The following is a 7,120-nucleotide window of genomic DNA, read 5'->3' on the forward strand; positions in this document are numbered from 1 at the left end:
CCTGTGCAGAAAACTGAATATGGACATGTGCATACTGCTGAGTTCTTGGATTTTATGTACCCTCAGAGACCCATAAATAATAATTTCTGCACTCTAAAGTTATAAAAGAAAAACCTTGTGATTTACCAGATTCCCAGCACAAAGTGGGGGTGGGGAATGGGGAATGAATATAATGCTTTCCCAAGTGGTGTCTGTTTCAATAGAGAAGTGCAAGTGAAGGCATCTAAATTAGGTTCTAGCTCCACATCTGGAGTAGTTTATCTTTTTATTGACTGCAGGGCTGTTTGGGAGATTGATGTCTTAAGTTAGCTACCTAAACTAGGTGTGAATACTCCCCAGAATGAGCGGGGCTTTCCAGTGTGAGCATCCCTCCTCTCTCTTGCTTTAGTCAGAAAGAAAAATCGCAGACAGGGAGGATAGTAAGTAATTTTATTGATCGACGGTCACCTCACTGAGTTGAAGCTTGTAGCTGATGGGACTACTGCACTTCATGCTGTACAATCAGTTAGACATTGTTATGTTTGCTATACATTTTTAACGTTATCTTTGCCAGTGTAAAATCTTGTGAACGTTACTGTGGGTATTCAACACCTGGCCTTCAGACCAATTATTTTGAATTGATTTACCTATATGTAGTTCAGGATTGATTCCTTCTGGAAAAGGTTTCACATACCTGCTTGCTACACATATCAGCCTGGGGCTCTGGTTGACACCCTGTGATACTTTATAGCTTTTTTCCACTCAACGCATGCTGCAGACCACCAGCATGGTATGTGTCTAGCATAGCTCTTGAGACTGTGTTGCATGCTGTGGGGTGTGATTTGGGAATGTGTGGGTGAGCAAAGCATGTTGATGTAGCATTGAAAGACTCTGTGGGGCTGTGCAGAATCAACTGTTTTTACTCTGGAGAGTGCTATGCGTGGAAGTGCTGCTTGGTTGCCGCCCAGAAAACAGCCTTGGAATGAACTAACATGTATGCTGGATGGAACTGAAGTGACTTAAGCCATGAGCAACTGACTGTACTTCAATCTCAGAGGTGTTACGGGAGCAGAGAATAAATGAAAGTGCAGGTAGCCTTCTCCTGTTACAGCAAGGGGCCTGTTTGGAAAAGTTGGAGTCAGGATATCATTAGTAATTTTTTAATATTAATGACTTGGGATGTGCAAATGCAGTGGTGTGACAGTTTACTGCACTCATAGAATCACTGCATGGTTTCAGCTGGAAGGGACCTTTTAACTCTAGTCCATCCCTCCTTCAATGAGCAGGGATACCTTCAACAAGATCATGTTGCTCAAAGCCTCATCCAACCTGACCTTGAATATTTCCAGGGATGGGCCATCTACCACCTCCCTAGGCAGCCTGTTTCACCACTTTCTTAAAAATAAAAAGAAAGTATTCCTTATATCTAGTCTGCATCTCCCCTTTTAGTTTAAAACCATTACCCCTTGTGCTATCTCTACAGGCCCTACTAAAACATTCTGTCCCCATCTTTCTTATAAGCCCTCTTGAAGTACTGAAAGACCATGGCTATGTTTCACCAGAGCCTTCTCTTCTCCAGATTGAACAAGCCAAACTCTCTCAGCCTATCTTCGTAGGAGAAGTTTTGCATCTCTCTGATCATTTTTGTGTCTGACCTCTGGATCTGCTCCAATAGGTCTATGTCTTTCCCTTTATGAGGACTCCAGAGCTGAATGGTGGAGCATTAATGAGAGTGGAGCAGAGGGGAAGAATCACCTCCTTTGACCTGCTGGCAATACTTGATGCAGCCCAGGATGCGGTTGGCCTTCTGGGCTATGAGCACATTTTTCCATCTCCTGTCCAACTTTTCATGTATCAATATCCCAAAGTCCTTCCCTGTAGGTCTGCACTTAATCCCTTCATCCCTCAGCCTTTATTAATACTGGGGGTCACGCTGACCTGGGTGCAGGACCTTGTACTTGCTGTGTTGAACCTCATGAGATTTGCACAGGCCCACCTCTCAACCCTGTCCAAGTACCTCTGGATCCCTTCCTTCAGCCATCTCAACTGCACCACTCAACTTTGTGTCATCTGCAAACTTGCTGATGGCACAGTCAAACCCACTATGTCGTTGATGAGGATATTAAACAGTACTGGTCTCAGTACTGACCACTGCAGGACACTGCTTGTCACTGATCTCCATCTGGAAATTGAGACATTTACCACTACCCTGTGGATGTGACCATTACGCCAATTCCTTATACAGAGGGTAGTTCAACCACCGAATCAGAATCTCTCAAATTTAGAGAGAAAGATGTTGTAGGGGACTGTACATCTGTCCATACAGATGACATCCATAGCTCTTCCCTTGTCCAGTGATTAGTCATGCCATCACAGAAGGCTAGTAGGTTGGTCAGGCAGGACTTGTGCTTTATGAGGCAATGCTGGCTGTTTTGAATAACCTCCCTGTGCTCCATGTGACTTAGCATTGCTCCTAGCAGGATCTGTCCCGTGATCTTCCCAGGTATAGAGGTGAGGATGACAGGTTGGTAGTTCCCAGGATCTTCCTTTCTACCCTTTGTAAAAATGGGTGTAGTGGTTCCCTTTTTCCAGTCTTTGGGGATTTCATGTGACTGCCATGACTTTTTGCATATGATGGAGGGTGGATTGGCAGCTACATCAGTCAATTTCCTCAGGACTCTGAGCTGGATCTCATCAGATCCCACAAACTTATGTATGTTCAGGCTCCTCAGGTGGTCATGAACCTGATCTTCTCTTACAGTGGGAATGACTTTGCTCCCCCAGTCCCTGCCTTGAGATCTATCTATTTGAGAGGATACATAAACTTGCCTTAAATATATTTTTAATTCAGAGTCTTCTTTTTATTTTTTAATAGACCTTTTCCATTTATAATATTTGCTTAGACTGAGTAGCATAGTTGTAAAGTTGGAGATTGTTATTTATATATGAAATAGTAAGTATCAGTGAGAGTACTTACTCAGTGCATCCAGTACAGTAAACATGGAAATATTGTGCAATACTTTGCTGGACTTTTGCTGTTTTGAACTCTGTTCCAATCTAAACTACAAATTAGACCACACATGCTATTAAAACAAATCTAAGAAGAGAGTAGAACTCCAACCCTTTTTTGGTCCTAACAAAGGCAAAAGTAATTATGAAAGCAACGCATTTCTGATCACCTGTTAAGCCAGTTAGATAAAGGCTTTAAATGACCGTGTTCTACAAAAATAAATGTAAGCCACACACGCTGTTACTATGTCAAACAAATTTAAACCATCACAGTATTACAGAAGTTATCTTTTGGACATGTCAATGTATACACACACAAAAGCAGTTAGATGTTTTCTGTTTGGTATCTGGTTTTGGTTTGTTGATTTTTATTTTTTTTTTTTTTCAGATTTTTCAAATGTTTGCAACCAGATATTATCTGAAGCAGGTAATAAGTTTGTATTGCTTTTTCTGGATGTGCTTCTTTAAAATTTGTATAATCAAAAATTACAATAAATAGGAAATTCTGAGTTTCTTTTGTGAGCAGCATGCAGAAATGAGTAAGGAGATTGGGGTAAGGAGAGTTCCACTCTATATTGTCTGAAGGATTAAAATAAAGAGTAACTGTTGCATTTTTGTGGTTTCAGATTATACCAGCACAAATGTAAGATGTGCTCTGGAAGGGTAACACCTAATTTGATGTCCTACCCCCAAACTAATTTTCTGTATTAGAATCTGGAGATGGCTGGAGTGAAACATGCAATTCAAAAGCATATCCCTAATCTGTTCAATTTAATAGGTATCCTTGATGTATCCTGTGGTATTTGCCTAAGACCTTGTTTACACACTAAAGTAGATATTATTAAAATAAAATTGTTATTCAAAATTATTTTATCAAAGTAATAAAAACCTAATTCAACTTAAATTTGGAGTTAACAAACTGATTTTGGGTGTCTTCCAATAGATCCCTTTAAGCACAGCTGGCTACATATCATGGAAAAATGGTGATGTCTTTATTGAGTTGACCTGCTATAAAAGAGTGTCAGGCTTGTTATTACACCTTCTTAGAAGGGTTTCATTCTTTCATTGTACTAAAACAAAATAAGTATAGACTAAATAGTATGCTAAACAAGAAGTAAGCATGCAAGTACTTCAGACTCCTGACTCAGATTACCAAATTCAAATAAATCTATGTTACTCAGTAAATAAACTAATATAAGTATGCTCAGGCAAGGATTTTTATCTGATGTAACTAGGTTGTTTTAAAAGCAGTTTTAGCTAATCAATGCAACTTTTGTTATGGTCAGCAGCCTAAACCCCTCTAGTTCATTTGTTTGCTTGCTTGAAATACCAGAGGAGAAGAATGAATTAAGATGGATTTTTATATGGAGGGAGATAGCTTGGACAATTAGCAGATTTTATAACAAGAACAGCAGGTACATTCATACAGGTACATGAATCTTTCTTCCTGCACTTCACATAAAACTAAAAGATGTCAAAGCAGTTAGCACAGTTCCACTCCACTCCTCTACTACGCCCTTAGCTGTGGTATCTGAATGCCAGGATGAAAGAAAAACGTCTTTGTGTTTTAAAAGTTTAATTTGCAAAAGTGATGAATGATTCAGTTCCATATTAGGAACACAGTCAGACATTTCCAGACAGCCTGATTTTCAGAATATGTTGAGCACCTAACCCTTGAAAATCAGATTTTCTAGTTTGACATTCAAAAAAGGAATCATTCACAGTCACAGATAGCTTTGAAAGTGTATTTCCTTTCTGCAGCTAACAAAAATTAAGGCTTCAGCAATGATGGAGAAAAGCAGTCAGTCATAAACTTGTCACTGTGCCCATAGTAAACATTAAAGTATTGAGTGGAAGATCTTGGTGACAACACTGCATAATAACTGTGGTTTTCGGGTGAAATAACGTGTTCAGGGCTTTGATACACCAAAATACACTGAGCCACTGGCCGTCCTCAGACATGTTGCAAATGAGTATTTTGTTCTTCCTGGCAAACGATAGTCATTCTCTGTGTGTATCATGGAGGTGAGCTGTATTGTTGTATTTCTGCTTGCCTGAGGGGACTGTTCTTTTCAAAGTTCCCCAAAAGGGATGGATCAGATTAGGGAGGCTGTAAAGATGAGACTAAAGTTGGTGCTTTTGGGAAAGTGGTTAGCGATGGCAGTGCTCTGAAGATTTCCCAAACTCTGGGAACTGAGTTGTACACTGGCATCATGCTGCTTTCCAGAGACAGACTTAATATCCATGGCTGGATAGCCCAAACATGTCCAGAGGCATACAGATATTAGACACTAGAGATGGAAAAAAGGTTTTGGAATGTTCTACATCCTTATTGCAAGATTATACAGTCAGTGTGAGATTAATCATTGTGTTAAATTTTCCGGTGGTTTATTTTGGTTTATTTTAAAATGTCCTAAATGATAGGTTAAGGGGTTTGTACCACTTTATTTAAATAGATTTTTTTTGGTTGGAAACATCTCTTATAACTGATGCAAATTTTTACCACCTTTAAATACCATTATGCATAGCTATATTTCATTTTCCCTCCCACCTAATTTTATATCAAGGTTAATTCATATGATATTCATAAAACTAATTATTAGATCAATTATTAGATAATCAGTTATTCATGATACCCATGCTAATTCAGTTCATTATGTTACAGATTAAACTGCTGTTTGTGTAGCACTGTCTAGTTGCTTTTTGATGTGTTAGCATCCAGACTTCAAGTAGAGCTGAAGCAGACTCAGGTTAGGATTTAGCATAACACCATTGCAAATATTCTTGTAAAATCCAGTCAATAGCATTTACATTTGCTTCATTCTGTTCTTCCATCAGTTTTATACCCTCACCCCTCAAATCTATTTAGTACCTGTTTCTTCCTTTTTTTTCAGTCTCTACCCTACTCTGGATATGCTGCTTGTGCTTGTGGGCTAGAAGTAATGTAAAGGCTTAGGAATAGTGAAAAAGATATTTCCTAGATTAAGGTTCTTGTCTTAGGAGAAAAATAGCCTTACTAATTTAACTTTGTCCTTGCCTTCCATGTTTGCAATTTCGTTCCTAATTTAGCTGTAAAAGAAAGAAAGTTCCCTATTCTCTGTTTGCCTCTTTCTTAAGATCCAAGTTGGTTTGTTCCAGCAACAGTCTAACTTTATGAATCACTTGTTTTCATTCTATTTTTTTATATACTTTCATATTAATATTTTTTCATTTCCCTATTTTTTTTCTTCATAATAGGAAGATGCTATACAGATGCTATAGGGATGAGGTTTTGCAGTGCATTTATGGTACATCTTTTGGGATTGCACAATCAATTACACAATTCAAGCTAGTCCTGCTTGAAAACTTCCTATACTACCCTCTTTTCAAAGGATATGTCTATTTCATAGTTGTTTTTAACCAAAGTTTATGAGTTATATAACTGCTTTAGGTGTTTTTTGCAGAAAAATGGGATTGCTAACTGATCACTTGGTTTGGGTTAGCTGGGCCTTGTGACTTCCAACATGTTGTTTCTCCTCAAGCGGAATAAATTCTCATACACTGAGGAGCTTAGCAGTGTGCTCTGGTATGGGTAATCTGATGCTTACTGAAAAGTAGTGCTTTTCCTTAAGGTAAGAGCAAAGCATCATGTATGTGTGTGGGTAGCACCAGTGTCTTACTTTTTTTTTTAACCATTCTTTATTCAACTGCAGAATATTTACCCCTTTGTGATAACATCTTTACACTTTTTTTCCCTATGCCTCTCTTTTTTTGCCTTACATTTTTAGTCTCTCAGGCCCTTTCTTGATTTTCGGTTTTTTTTTTCCCTTTTTCTTTTCTGCTGACACTAATGAAAAAACCAAACAAACAAAACACCAGAAAAAAAAACAACAAAACCCAAAAAAGAAAAAAAAAAACAACCTAACAGCTCAACAAAAACACCCAGTCAGAGAAGATGTGCTCTATTTGGCCGTATTTATTGATATTGCTATGGCCTCTCAAAGTTGTCTTTTCCTAACTTTATTAACTGAATTTCTCTTTGCAAAATTATTCGTCAAAGGCAAAACACTATACAAATTCATACTTAAATGTATTTCCATGAGAATGTACTTCAGGATCATTTGGTTGGCCTTTCAGTGGATTTGGGAACCTT

The sequence above is a fragment of the Pezoporus flaviventris genome, unplaced genomic scaffold, assembly GCF_033815535.1.
Source record: "Pezoporus flaviventris isolate CSIRO_AGI_PZ_B2104156 unplaced genomic scaffold, CSIRO_AGI_Pfla_v1 ptg000022l, whole genome shotgun sequence".
In the NCBI taxonomy this organism is placed as follows: Eukaryota; Metazoa; Chordata; class Aves; order Psittaciformes; family Psittacidae; genus Pezoporus; species Pezoporus flaviventris.